This window comes from Medicago sativa, chromosome 3, assembly GCF_051527215.1.
Source record: "Medicago sativa cultivar Bolivia chromosome 3, Bolivia_mono, whole genome shotgun sequence".
In the NCBI taxonomy this organism is placed as follows: Eukaryota; Viridiplantae; Streptophyta; class Magnoliopsida; order Fabales; family Fabaceae; genus Medicago; species Medicago sativa.
In genome coordinates this window covers 10,980,221-10,995,443 of record NC_140751.1, presented here as the reverse complement: position 1 = coordinate 10,995,443, position 15,223 = coordinate 10,980,221, and the positions used below count along the sequence as shown (strand labels likewise).

At 32.4% G+C, this 15,223-nt stretch overlaps 1 pseudogene across 1 annotated transcript; it reads left to right on the top strand.

Moving 5' to 3' along the window:
* The first annotated feature begins 3,718 nt into the window (after positions 1-3,718).
* LOC146935672 (putative disease resistance protein RGA4) lies at positions 3,719-7,967 on the top strand (annotated as a pseudogene). The gene is made up of 3 exons (XR_015030317.1): positions 3,719-3,777; positions 4,859-4,943; positions 5,290-7,967. The product of XR_015030317.1 is annotated as a putative disease resistance protein RGA4 (transcript).
* Positions 7,968-15,223: the final 7,256 nt, after the last annotated feature.

Below are 15,223 nucleotides of genomic sequence, written 5' to 3'. Positions count from 1 at the left end.
TCATTCATTGAAACACCCCTGTCTCACTTAGAAAATTTTTCTCTTCTCATTTCTTCTTTCTCTCTAATACATTCATCTTCTATTTTCTAATTTTGAGGTAAAAAATTGTTTTGTTATAATTGTATTATTTTTACAATAAATTTTATACTCACTTATTTACTTATTTTTTTCTTGTTTGCTGCATCAGTGTTGTATCTCATTTGCCAAAGTAATTTCCACTGCCTCCTGTGAAGCTTGCTCTTGGATTTGTTTGTTGTTCTTCTTTGACAGGTTAGTATAAGTGTGTTGTGTTGATTATGTACAAAATAAAAGGATTTTATTGTGTTGATTTTTTTCTGGCCGAAAAAATAAATAAATGTGGTGCTGTATGTGTTGAATTATTTTTCCTTATATGATCTGTTCCAAAAAATAGATTTGTTATGCTGTCTTGATTTTTTTATTCCTCATAAGATCTTTTATTTTGATTTTTTTGTTCCTCATAAGATCTTTTATTTTATATTATGTTGTGTATGCATGTATGCTGCTGCTGATGGTTGAAATGAGAAATAAGGTTACTCTTGATATAAAACTTTGGAAATAGTAATTAGAAATAAAAAATAAGAAATTCTTTTTTATTAGTTTGTAAATTTAAATTAATTTGTAAAACTGTTTTTAAAGTAATTTAAACTGTTATTTTAATTATTAAATTTTAATATTTTGATTTTTTAAACAACAAAAAAAAATTTTTTTTTTTAAAAATTCGTACTCATTTTGCCAGGGGTAAACCCCTGGCAATTTCCCTGGCATGGTCTGAAAATGACTGATGTGATCTCTGCAAAAGCCTGCATGTGCCAGAGTACATCAGAAAAGCCTGCATGCATGTGACACATTTTGCCAGGGGTTATGCCAGGGTTTGTGCCAGGAGCGCATTTTGCCAGGAGCTAAACCCCTGGCAGGACAATTTGCGATGAGCGGATTTGCTGATGATTCTGCTCCTGGCAAAACCCCTGGCAAACGTCCATTTGCCAAGGCTTTTTGCATTTTACCAGGGATTCTGCCCCTGGCAAAATGCAATATTTCTTGTAGTGATTGGATGGAAAGATTACATGGGGTAGTAACAGGTTTTGCAGAAAGAATTCCACTATAATAAAGAAGTTCTAATGTGTATTTTCTTTGATTCAAAGCAATCCCACCTTTGGATCTTGCCACCTCAAGACCAAGAAAGAAACATATGGGACCAAGATCCTTAATCTGAAACTGTGTATCAAGAATAGACTTGATATGATTAATTTCTGTCATGGAATTTCCAGCTAAGACTATGACATCAACATAGACTAGCAAAGCCACAAAACACGATGTTGAGGCTTTTATGAATATAGAATGGTCAGCTTGAGCCTGAGAACAAACCAAAAAAAGAAAAGTAGTAGTGAGTTTATGATTCCATTGACGACTCGCTTGTTTTAAGCCATAGAGGGACTTGTGCAACTTGCAAACTTTAGTGGAATTACCAGAATTAGGAAGAGAAAAACCAGGGGGCAATGACATGTAAACCTCTTTATTCAAATCGCCATGTAAAAAGGCGTTATTGACATCTAAATGCTCTAAAAACCAACCTTTTGCAGCTACCAATGCCAAGAGAACTCTAACAATAGTGAGTTGAGTAACGAGACTAAAGGTCTCAAAATAGTCCACCCGTTCTAATTGAGTAAATCCTTTGGCAACAAGTCGTGCCTTGTAACGTTCAATAGTGCCATCAACATGATGTTTGATTTTGAACCCAACGACAACCAATAGAAGTTTTATCTGTAGGAAGATCCACAATGGACCATGCATTGTTCAAAGCAAGTGAATCAAGTTCAGTTTTCATAGCCTTTTGCCAACACTCATGTTTAGAGTCTTGAAGAAAACTTTTAGGTTCAACTGAAGTACTAACGGTTAGACATAAATTTTTATAGGAAGAGGTACAATTATTGAAAGATAAAATAGAAGATAAAGGGTGAGAAATGCTAGATGCAATACCTGAGGCAAGATTAGTTGATCCAGGAGGACTACAATGAAAATCATCCAAGTAACTGAGTCGTTTGTAAATTCTAGTGGAATGTCTAATTGATTGAGGAGTAATAATTTGAACATGAAATTTGAGGAATATTTTGAACAGAAGAAGGGGATGCATCATGAACTGGAGAAAGCGACTCAGTCACCACAGGGACATAATTAAAGGCACCATCAGTAGGTAAATCAACAAGGTGAGAAACAGATGCAGGTGTATCAAATGTCATGGGTGAAATTTCAGGTAAAGGTGAACTTGATGTAGAAGATGCCGGAGAAACATGAAAAGGAAAATGCAGCTTATAGAAAATATCATTTCTAGAAATGAATAACTGATGAAGGTTGTTGCTGATATGAAGGTTGAGATGATGTCAAAATTGAAAAGGACAAAAACCTTGGACTTGATGATTGTAGCATAAACCTTGGGCAGATTAGTTAAAATGTATATCATTAAAAACAATATAATGATTTTTAATAGAATGATACATGTATGTGTGTGTAATGATTTTTTTTTGATATAATGATATATATTTCCATTAGTATAAAGTCATTGTTCATTCTACAAAGTCATTGAATAATTTTCATGATATTTGTTGAACTCTGAAATGTTTTGAATTATAGAATTCAAAACTCCATTTAAATTATAAAATCCGAATAAAATATATTTTTAGAAAAAAATAAGGCACATAGATTTATGAGCTAATGAAGCAACCCGTAGATTTTTACAGCTCTATTAGTGAAGCCTTCCAAACCATTTTATTTCATTTGTTTGAATTTCAAGAAATATAATTAATTACTTTGAAAAAAAATACAACAGTTATTATCGGTGTTTTTTATGTTATAATTTAAGAATAGCATGAAAATTGGTTAATAAGATCAATGCTTCCCTCTTTCAAAAAAAAATAATAATCAATGATTCCCTAAAAAAGACCAATGAATTTCCCTTAAATAAATCAATGATTTTAGTAAAAAAAAAACATGGATTTAATTAAAAAAACATGGATTTTAGTAAGAAAATATCTTTTTTGGTGGTGTCTGGAATTCGAACCCCGGACCTTGCATTTTTTTTAACATGGATTTTAGTAAGAAAATATCTTTTTTGGTGGTGTCTGGGATTCGAACCCCGGACCTTGCATATATTATGCATTGTCCTTACCAACTGAGTTAAGCTCACGGGGACAGTAAGAAAATATCTAGTAAAACCAATGATTTTAGTAAAAAAATATTAATATCTGTATTTTTTTTTGCCAAAAAAAACCCAATGTTTTTTAGTAAAAACAAATGATTAATGAAAAATAAAAGAAACTTACTTTTTATTATTGTTTAATGATAAATATTAATAAGTAATTATTCAACTAAAATTCACACTACCTTAAAAGAAACTAAAATGTACACTTTTTTCTGGGTATAAATCAAGACCTAATTTTTTTTTACTATTGCATGTTTTTGGCAATAAGACCACCATAGTCAATATTGTATTTGATTTAGTGCATCATGCTAGACATCACCTAAATCACGCGTTAGTTAGGTGTTGAAATTTATTGTTTCAAAGGAGAATGCATGGATGGAAATTCCTTAAAAAAAACAAAAAAATGCATGGATGGAAATATCTTGCTCCTTATCTTCCCATGTTTGACCGGAGTTGACTTCACTTTTCTTTTTCTGGTAATGCTTTATCATCTCAGTGGCCACGTTACAATACAATACAACTCTTGATTCTGTTTATTAATGCTCCTATTTCTAAACAAGGTAATCCATCTCTCTCTGGAATTTGTGTATTTTAACACTTGTAACACATGCACTAACCAAAATTGATACAAAGGTGTAGAATTTATTTTCACATGTGTGGTTGCTTACGAGTATAATTGATTTTATCTTGAATTGATTCTACTTAAAACTAGAATTTGTAGATTTTGATTTTAAAGTTGATTTTTACACACCAATTTATAATTCAACTTTTTTTTTTTTGAGGAATTTTATAATTCAACTTATTTTTACATGAATATATCCATACATAAATTATTTTACTTTCAATAAATTACTTTACTTTCATCTCATTTTTACTCATAATCAATTTTACAGAATCAATTCTTGTTTCCACACAATTAGACATATAAGAGAGAGATCAAACGTGCATGGCGTCACTTTGAATGTTTGTTATTTTGATGTTCAAATGACATAATGGATTGAGGGCCTAATTGAACTGTCTTATTTGAGCTTGTTTACTGGCATGTTTTGTGGGATTGTTTGGTAGAATTTTGGAAAACAGCTTATGACAATTTCCATAAGCTGTTTTTAACTTGTTTTCATAAGTTCTCCAATATAACTTAATTTAGGTTGAGCAGAATACGAAAACAAGTTAAAACAGCTTTTCCATAAGCACACTTTTCTGTGGCCTTTTCTAATAGAAGCTTGAACACCGGTGCTTGTTTAGGTTGAGCAGTTTGAAATTCATGTCATGGTCTTTTTAAAGTTTATGATATCAATCTATAACCTTTTAGTAGCATTATTCAAACTAAATTTTATATACCTGAGACTACTTATCCTTTTCATTACTGAGTGGGCTAGACAGTGATATTTGAGGAACTAAATTCAGGGTTTGTTGTTAATTATTCTTTTTCGAACCTGCTAATTAGAGAGTGATATTTGAGGAGCTAAATTAAGGGTTTATTGTTAATTATTCTTTTTATAATCTGCTTACAAGTCTTTGTGATAAAAACATTAGTTCACATGTGTTTGCTAGCAGCATGATTTTATTGAGGAAAAAAGCACAAACTAAGAGTTTGAAACATCTGATTTTCATCTAATGGTTTCAGTTTGCTAACTGCAGTGAGTGGCTGATTCTTTCAATTTTCAACACAAAGCATTCCAATACAGCTATTGATTCTGTTTCTTGATTCAGATTTCGAAACCAGGTAACTCTCTCTCTCTATATTTGTTGCAGTTAAAACTCATGTAGTCACTGCAGCCAGCTAATTAGGACCAGATGGAGATTCAAACAATTTGCATTATTCTGACTCTAGTGAATACGATTCAAAATGTAAACTTTGAGTTTGAGACATCTGTTTTTCATACAACAGTTTCATTTTGTTAACTGCAGTGACTCTGCGATTTTTAAACTATATCAAATCCATATAATCATTCTCCATCACTGAGTATTCTATTAATTAAAAATAAAGAAACCATTTAAATCCATTATACACATGTTTGTGAACGCGTGATTAGTTTTACTCATGCTTGTGTTAACTTCATTTGCCAAAGGATGGAAGCCCTTGCTGTTACAGTCTTGGAAAAGTTGAGCTCTGCAGCTTACAAAGACCTTAAAATCATTTGGAATCTCAAAAAGGATATGGAACGAATGAAGAACACCGTCTCCATGATAAAAGCCGTGCTTCTTGATGCAGAGTCCAAGGCCAATAATCATCAAGTTAGCAATTGGTTGGAGGAGCTGAAAGATGTACTTTATGATGCAGATGATTTACTAGATGATTTTTCTATTGAAGCTTCGAGAAGAAAAGTGATGGCTGGAAACAACAGAGTAAGACGGACACAAGCTTTCTTCTCAAATTCAAACAAAATTGCCCGTGGCCTTAAATTGGGCTATCGAATGAAAGAAATCCAAAAGAGGCTAGTTGACATTGCTAAAAATAAGTATGCACTGCAGCTGAATGACCGCCCTATGGAGAATCCAATTGTATATAGGGAACAGAGACAAACTTACTCTTTTGTGAGTACAGATGAAGTTATTGGAAGAGATGAGGAAAAGAAATGTATTAAAAATTGTCTACTAGATGTCAATGCAACAGATAATGTTTCTATAATTCCCATAGTTGGGATTGGAGGATTAGGTAAGAGTGCACTTGCTCAACTAGTCTACAATGATAATGATGTTCAAAGGCATTTTGAGCTAAAAATGTGGGTGCATGTCTCGGATGAATTTGATATAAAGAAAATATCTCGGGATATCATTGGGGATGAAAAGAATAGTCAGATGGAGCAAGTGCAACAACAACTTAGAAGCAAAATTGAAGGGAAAAAGTTTTTGCTTGTGTTAGATGACATGTGGAACGAGGATCCTGAGTTGTGGCTTAAATTGAAGAGCTTATTCATGGAAGGAGGAAGAGGAAGCATGATAATTGTTACAACTCGAAGTCAGACCGTGGCAAATATAACACGCACACATCCACCCCTTTTCTTAAAAGGTTTGGATTCAGAAAAATCACAGGAGCTATTCTCTCGAGTGGCTTTCAGCGAATTGAAAGAACAAAATGATGCTGAGTTGTTAGATATAGGAAGGGACATTGTTAAGAAATGTGCTGGCGTTCCCCTTGCCATAAGAACTATTGGCAGCCTTTTGTTTTCTCGAAATTTGGGCAGGATTGATTGGGAATATTTTAAGGATGTTGAGTTTTCAAAGATAGATCAACACAAGGACAATATCTTTTCAATCCTTAAACTGAGTTATGATCATCTTCCGTCGTTTCTGAAAAAGTGCTTTGCCTATTGTTCACTGTTTCCAAAAGGTTTTATGTTTGAAAAGAAGACACTCATTCAGTTATGGGTAGCTGAGGGGTTCATTCAACAATCAAATGATATTAGATGTGTAGAAGATATTGGTCATGAGTACTTCATGAGTTTGCTGTCAATGTCTTTCTTCCAAGATGTTACTATAGACGATTGTGGTGGAATAAGTACCTGTAAAATGCATGACATTATGCATGATCTAGCGCGAGTAGTGACCGGGAATGAATATGTCGTGGTTGAAGGAGAAGAACTAAACATTGAAAACAGAACACGTTATTTGTCATCTCGTAGGGGTATACAGCTATCACCAACATCATCATCTTCCTACAAGTTAAGGACATTTCACGTGGTCAGTCCACAAATGAATGCAAGCAATCGTTTGCTTCAGTCAGATGTTTTTTCCTTCTCAGGCTTAAAGTTCTTGCGTGTGTTGACACTTTGTGGGTTGAATATTGAAGAAATCCCAAATAGTATTGAAGAAATGAAGCATTTAAGATATATTCATCTATCACGGAACAATGTACTTAAAAATCTTCCTCTGGCCATTACTAGCCTACCGAACTTGCAAACTCTAAAACTTTCTGATTGTTCTAAGCTTGAAATATTGCCAGAAAATCTCAATAGAAGTCTCAGGCATCTTGAGTTAAATGGTTGCGAGAGTTTGACATGTATGCCACGGGGGCTAGGACAGTTGACTGATCTTCAAACACTAACACTTTTTGTACTGAACTCTGGAAGTACAAGTGTAAATGAGTTGGCTGAGCTAAACAACCTGAGAGGGAGATTAGAATTAAAAGGGTTGAATTTCCTGCGAAATAATGCTGCAGAGATTGAATCTGCAAAAGTACTTCTTGAGAAGCGGCACCTTCAACATTTGGAATTGCGATGGAATCATGTCGACCAGAATGCGATCATGGAGGAAGATGAGATCATTTTACAAGGCCTGCAACCACATCACCACTCACTTCGAAAACTAGTTATAGATGGGTTTTGTGGCAAAAAGTTACCAGACTGGATATGGAATCTCTCATCGCTCTTGACTCTTGAGTTCCACAATTGCAATAGTTTGACATCACTGTCCGAAGTGTGTAACCTTGTATCTTTGAAGACACTTTGCATTTCTAACTGCGTATCATTAAACGTGAGGGAAATCTCTTGCATCCAAGAACTTATGAACAGGGAGGTTATTTGGTGTTGATTTACAAAGGTGTGGTGGTTGACATTGGCATCATGGGTAGCCTTGTGTTGATATTTTTTGTTATTTAAGAGCTTGTTGTATTTCGTTGTTGCTTTTAGAAGTTTACTGCTACAACAATACTGTTTTCTTGCATTAGCTCAATTCAATAGCGTCTTATATTCGGATTGACGTTTTATTAATAAAATTTGTTGGAGAAAAAAATGGTTATTCAAGTTTCAATTTGTGGTTTTTTTTTTTAACAAAAAAAGTTGAATTCCATTATTTATATATTTTTCCTTTTGAATTTATGTCTGGTTTACTAATTCATCCACCTGTTACCCTGTAATTTCGAAAGGCTGATTTAATGCAGTCAAAGAGTTGGCTTTTTGATCTTTCAAGAATTAAAAATGTCATTGCTAGTTTGTGCAAAAAAAAAAATGTCATTGCTAGCATGAAGATTTTGAGAGTCTGGGACTTAGTATTTGGAGAAGTTCAAGAGCTTTGAAGTTCGATAAGAAGCATTTGGTCGAAGCCAAACAGTTGTTGTCGAAGGGAAAGAATATGAATTTAAAAAGCAGAAGTTTTCTTGTTGAAGACATAGGGGACAAGCAGTTTTCGATGGAAGAAGTTCAGTTCGTGGCATTTAGCTTTTTACAGTTATTTTCACTATGTATAAATAGTAGTTTTTCATATGAAAAATAAGTCGCAAATCACTTATGGAATTCTAGCACTCGAAGTACCGACGTCTAGAGAAAAGAGTCATACAGAATGTATGTAATCTGATTTGACGAACCACTTTTACATTAATGCAATGCAATTTATATTTTCTTAAAGTTTATTCGTTTTAAACTTTTAAGTCTTTTACTTGCATTTTGCCCTGTCGAGAGACAGTTATTGTCATACACAAATTCGTCTTGTTCACAAAGCAACATATGGATATGATGAACATTCATACACTTTCTTGAAAAAGATTGCACAACATGTCATAAAATTTCTGGTTTGATACTGCTTGTAATAAACAAAACTAGTCTTGTTGTTTACCAAAAACACCGGTAAACACCACCCTGTTGCTGCCATGGAAAAGGATAGAGATAAATAATTCCCTAAAAAAAATAGAGATAAATAATGAAAACTTGATTGGTTCATCGAAGATTTTGATAAAAGGTAATAAAAGAAAACACAACAGCACAAGAGTGCTTATACAACTATTAATAACCTAATCTAACTTGTAAATAACTAGAGCTATCAAATTTGCCCAGACTGGGTACGTCTCAGCACTTGTAACTTATATAATATTTATTTGGTCAAATGCATCTAAAGGTCCTTTAAGTTTTTTCGTTTTTCCCAAAGTGGTCCTTTAAGTTTCAAAAGTCTCAAACAAGTCCTTTTAGTTTTTGAATCGTTTCAAACAAGTCCTATTGTAGATAGCATAGTTGGTAATTGCTTCCTTGAACTCATCTTTGGTAGCAAATCTGGCTCCTAACACCCACTTAAAATTAGTCATCTTTTTAGGTATGACAAATGGTGGATAATGCTCTTTGTTGCTATCATCTGAATCATCACCATAATCCTCTAAAATGACTTGTTTGAAACGATTCCAAAATTAAAAGGACTTGTTTGAGACTTTTGAAACTTAAAGGACTTGTTTGAGACTTTTGAAACTTAAATGATCACTTTGGGAAAAACGAAAAACTTAAAGGACCTTTAGATGCATTTGACCTATTTATTTTCATATGACATGAACGATTTAAAAGTCGTTGTTTATACACAAACAATAAGTGAATTATCTCTGGTTTTTTTGTTCAAACACCGCCATTATGCACGTATAAACTTTTAAATAATATGTATGTATATATGTATGTATGTATGTATGTATGGTTGTATATGTTTATCACTTTAAATATTTTAATTTTTTTTTCTCTAGTAGCCTAGTGGTTGAAGCTCGCACATTTAAATGTGGAGAAGTGGGGTGTCTGGGGTTCGAACCCCGTCCCCGACATAAATTAAGCAATGTCTTACCAATTAAATATTTCTTAATTACCAATTAAATATTTCTACTTTATCTAACTTCAACTTCTCTCTAAGTTTTCTTTCTATTTCACTCGTTAAGGAGGAGTGGTTTTAGGTTATTTTTTGACCTAGAATCATCTCATGCATCTTTTTCCCCCTTCTTTCAATCTAAATAAGTGATTTCCACATAAGTGTTTTCTTTTGTGTTTTTTTCGAGATTTCGTCATCCGAATGCGGTGTTGTGTTGTTCGTCGTCTTGTGTGGCGTTGTTTGATTTTGTGCCTTGTTGCGGTGTTTGTTTGGTTCATATTGAAAGATCAGCTTCAGTCAATCATAGATTCAATCGATGATTTTGACGTCAATGTTGCAGATCCGAAAGCATGAGTATTCTGGTGATTTAGAATTATATTTTAATTCCCTTTTTATTATTACAACAAGGGTTAATATTCCTACAAAATTACCAACAATCATTTTTCGTTCGTTAGCGCTTTGTCCCCATAAATAAACTCACTATATTTTCAATCAAAAAATTGATACTACACAATGCCTATTACATGCCTTAAGCAACATTACATACTAAAAGACAAATGTGAATCTTATCAATTAAGCAAACTATAACTTATCTATAAGCTAAAAAAGAAAACGGTAGTCTTGGAAAAGGAAAAGGGAGACGGTGCCTACTACTTTTTAAGGTTCAATAATAATCTTTCTTAGTGACCAAGTATAGTGTTCAAGTTACTCAAAAAAAAGTATAGTGTTCAAGTTGTTTCACAAGTCTTCTAGTAATCTTGATTTGTATCTCCAATATGAGATATATAATGGTTTCTTTTAAGAGTGTTATGTTAAACCTGGCTTTTCTGTTTATGATTCTATTGTCAATGAAAGTAGAAGCAACGGCAAGGGTACCATTATGGAAAATTAAGCCTCATCATCACAAAGAAGCATGTAAGTAACTTTTTGTAGGAGAAGCATTTAAGTAACTTCACATGTCTATAGAATTATTTTTCCATTAAAATTGTGCGTGGTTAACTAATTCATTCCCTTCATCTTGTTGCCATGTTAGATGGACGCCTACTTCATTCTGTTGGTGTTAATGATGGACCACGCTCCCATAACTATGCTGTGCCTCCTCCTCCTGCACCAATCAGTTGATTCTTCAGAGCACCAGAATCATAAGAATGGCAAACAAGTATGTTGGCAAAGAATAAACATGGGAGCAAAACAAAGATCCTAGCAAAACTTGTTTAATAATTTTAGAAAATGTCTCCAACCACTATATATATATTTTTATTTTTTTAAATAAGTTAATTCCAAGTACTATGACTTAGTACTAAGTTAATTCTAGGTTGGAGTGTCCGTTATATTTTGTACTAAACATTGTTGTTAAATAAAACAAAAATTTTCCTTCAAAAAAATAAAACAAAAATTTTGAAACTACCATTTTGTAATTTATTATTATTATTATTATTATTATTATTATTATTATTATTATTATTATTATTATTATTATTATTCATACCTGGGAGGTTTTGTACGAATGTTGTTTTGATTCTTTTAATAAAGAGAAATGATATTTTTACAAATATTTTGTGATAAATTTTTGACAGCTCTTTATATTTTAATGTTCTCTCTTCTTTTTTCTCTATTTTTTTTACCAATAAAAAAAGAGAAAAAAAAAAGTATGGAATCTCTCATGTTTCCCAATTGAATCAAATAGTGGGGAAAATTGATCTCCTAGTCGACATTTTAAATTTTTTATTAAAAAAAGAAAAGAAATGCATTGATCTGTTTACTTCTATGGATGATAGATGATAATTTAAATTGGTCAAGTTAAATTGTGAGTCAAACATCAGTATTAATCCATCTTCTCATGTCATGTCATTCAGATTATAAATTTCTAAACTTGTAGTCATTGACAATGACTATGGTGTAATTTGGGATGAAATTTCCTCTTCCTTTTTTCTTTGGGATGAAATTTCGTCTTCCTTTAGTTTTTATATATAGCGAAGGACATTGCTTTTGACAAATGCGTACCAAAATTTATTAATTGACGACTATAAACTTAAGAAATAATGGATTATGCTAACCGACAACAAAAAAAACTTTGTCCAACGAAAATTTAACTTTTTATTTTTTGATTGATGATATATTTTAGTTCTATTATTAATAATTATTAGGAGAATAGTACCTAGTACTCGTAGTCCCATAAGTTTAGTGTATGTGGTAGGAATATTACATCTCTATTATATATATTTGCGCTATTTTTTTTCAATAGTACACGTGTCATTTTCTCTATGCTAATTGTCATTAATTGTTTTGATCTTGGCATATGTTATGGTAGTATCACTGCGTTATCATTGATTTTACTAAGAAAGGGTTTTAATTAGTGAATTCTTAAAAAGGTACCAGATCATTGTTTTTATTACGAAATGATTTTAATTTTTGAATTCTTAAAAAGGTGTGTATGTAAGGGATACAAAAACGGTACAATAATGTTTGACTTATATATAATTAATTAAAAATCTTTTTTTTGGGTACAAATTAAAAATCCTTTTATTTTGTATCTCTTATTTATCTTGATCTTGATCTTGATCTTCGTCTTCATCTTCATAGTAAACATCGGGTGGCATGTTTATTTGCTTATCAACATGGACTGCTTGGATTATAAAATAAAACCATGTATTATTATCAAAGTTGATTTTACAGGTGTTTGGAGTGAAAGGAAAATTATTTCGTGTATTTATAGAGTAATCAATATGCAAATCACAAATACGATTCGAATTTGTAATGTCATTGAATAAAAAGATTACAGGTGTTTGTAAAGGCATATTCATTCACTCATTTTTTTTCTTCATTTTTCATAATAAAAGAGGGGTGACGCCCGATTCTTTGGTGCACTAAACAAAAGAAATTAAGAGGGCTGAAATTGATCTCCTAGTCGACATTTTAAATTTTTTATTAAAAAAAGAAAAGAAATGCATTGATCTGTTTACTTCTATGGATGATAGATGATAATTTAAATTGGTCAAGTTAAATTGTGAGTCAAACATCAGTATTAATCCATCTTCTCATGTCATGTCATTCAGATTATAAATTTCTAAACTTGTAGTCATTGACAATGACTATGGTGTAATTTGGGATGAAATTTCCTCTTCCTTTTTTCTTTGGGATGAAATTTCGTCTCCCTTTTGTTTTTATATATAGCGAAGGACATTGCTTTTGACAAATGCGTACCAAAATTTATTAATTGACGACTATAAACTTAGACTTAAGAAATAATGGATTATGCTACTTCATACCTATATCCTACCGACAACAAAAAAAACTTTGTCCAACGAAAATTTAACTTTTTATTTTTTGATTGATGATATATTTTAGTTCTATTATTAATAATTATTAGGAGAATAGTACCTAGTACTCGTAGTCCCATAAGTTTAGTGTATGTGGTAGGAATATTACATAATATATATAGGGATAAGAGTTCGAACCCGTACATCTTACTTGTTCACCTTAAATAGATGAATTATGAATTTCAAACCACTAATCTAATTTAAAAAAAAAAAAAGTAGTTTGAGCTAAATCATCAAGACTTAAATACATTTCCATCTAATTTTCATCCACTTCTCACACTCGTAAATATATGTTGTAAATTCTCTTAAATTGGCAGGAAGATACATGCCTTATTTGAAGAAGGTTATAATTAACCTGACTTTGCTGTTCGTGATTATCTTGTCAATGGAAGTGGCAACAACAGCAAGGGTACCACCGTGGAAAATTGAGCCCCATCACCAAACAAGTAAGTATTACTCTTTTTGATCTAATAACTCTCGGGTTTTTGGGAGAAGGAGAAAAAACATTGATAATATATAGTTTGATCCAGAAATAAGTAAAATCTGATTAATAATTGATTTAGTCGGTTTTTGTACTCAAAAGCAAGTAAATTATACACATCTTTTGAAAAATGATTAACTTATATATGCATCTGTTTAACAAAAAGCTATTTAATACACTTGTTGAATTTTTACATTTTTGTTTTATTCTTGTCATTTTTCTACATATCTAGGCAATTTTCGCAAGAGAGTTTTACTGATTAATTATTTGAAATTAATCTCATTTTCTGACAAAGCTAGCAAGAATCAAGAACTGGTTATTCAAGTTTCGATTTGTGGTTTTTTTTTAGTAAAAATGGTCGAACTTTATTATTTATATATTTTTCCATTTGAAATTTATGTATGCTTACTACTTCATTCACCATGTTGCTGCCATGTCTGTTTGGGAATCTCAAAGATGGACGCCTACTTTATTTTGTTGATGATGTTCCACACGGCCACCACTATAAGTCTCCTCCTCCTCCTCGTCCGTCTCCTCCTCCTCCTCGTCCATGATGCTGATGAATCCAGAGCACCAGAATTGTTGGTGGTATTCTAGAGGGGATTAGTCTGCTATGTTATGCAGAAAAATAAGAATCGAAGGAATAATAATTTGGGGCTGAATAATGCTTGTTTGGTTCTTTGTTTTTTTTTTTTTTTTTTTTTGCTTGCTTACATATCAGATGGTTGAGAACTCTCATTTATAGTGAGTGATAGAGCTCTCTAGAAAGCATTAATGAACTTACATTAGCCTAGGTACATGATTCTACAATACTCTAGGTACATTTTTCCAATACAAGCATTTATGATATAAGATACATTTTTCCAATACAAACATTTATGATATAGCACATTACTCAACATTCTCCCCCTTAATGTGCTGTTCTTGAACTCCAAGAGCTTCTCTTAATTTCTGGATTTTTTCTCTAGGAAGAGCTTTTGTGAAAATATCAGCAACTTGATCATTTGTCTTGCAAAAACTCAGCTGCACCTCCTCATCTTCAATTGCTTCTCGAATGAAATGATGTTTGATGGCTATATGCTTTGTTCTTCCATGAAAGATGGGATTCATAGCCATAGCAATGGCTGATTTATTATCACAATGGATAGTCACAGCTTCTTGTTTCTCACCAAAGTCTTCAAGTATTCTCTTCAACCATATTGCTTGTTGAGTAGCTAAGCCAGCTGAAATATATTCAGCTTCTGCAGAAGATTGAGCAACAGTTTGTTGTTTCTTTGAGCACCACGAAACTGCTCCTGAACCTAATGAGAAAACATATCCAGAGGTGCTTTTCATGTCATCCATACAGCCTGCCCAGTCACTGTCGCAAAAGCCAATTAACTTACTTTCAACCTTGCTGTCATATTTGATTCCACAGTCCAAAGTGCCATGAATATACCTCAACACCCTTTTTGCTGCTCCTAGATGGATATGACTTGGATCATTCATGAACCGAGAAAGTAAACTTGCAGCAAACATGATATCAGGTCTTGTATTAGTGAGATAAAATAGATTACCAACCAGACTTCTATAGTTACTAGCATCGACCTTCTTTCCTCCATCTTCTTTCTTCAGTTTTTCATTCACAACTAAAGGTGTATCAGTTGGATTGCA